The following is a 560-nucleotide window of genomic DNA, read 5'->3' as shown; positions in this document are numbered from 1 at the left end:
GTCCATTCTGAAAACAATGCATCTAAGAAGAAGTTGAAGCAAGTTGGACAAGACTGTCAATGGCTCATGGGGATATTTTCCTTTCTCTTTCCAGCATGTTTTGTTTATTTTCAGAGCAGATATTTCATTACCACAGGGAGGGGGGTGGTCTTGATGTAACCCCATCACAGACAAACAAATCAATGCCGTTACACTGTCAATTCCTGGAAAAAAAGGGATTCTTTTTTCACTCTTTAAAAGACCCTCTGGTAACCTAAGAGAAAATGTTCATCTAGAGGCTTTATGCTTCCTACTAAGTAAGTTCCCTGCTTGGAGGCCAACAGAGGGTGTCACCTCACAGGAAGTGCTCCTGTTATGTTTGGTTGTTTCTCTACCTCCGTCTTCAGGATGGCTCTAAAAGTGCATTGTCACATGCCACCATATGTAGAGCATATCATATGTCATGGGAACAACTGTTAGCACTGACTGAGGAGGGAAAGACACTTAACTGGGGTGCTGAGGCCTTTTCATCTGTTTGTTTTTCAGTTTTGACCAGCCAGCATTTTATTATATAAGCGAAA

Source organism: Mirounga leonina, unplaced genomic scaffold, assembly GCF_011800145.1.
Source record: "Mirounga leonina isolate KUSES-001 unplaced genomic scaffold, KU_Mleo_1.0 Mir_99, whole genome shotgun sequence".
Taxonomy (NCBI): domain Eukaryota; kingdom Metazoa; phylum Chordata; class Mammalia; order Carnivora; family Phocidae; genus Mirounga; species Mirounga leonina.
Note: the sequence above shows the minus strand (reverse complement) of the source record.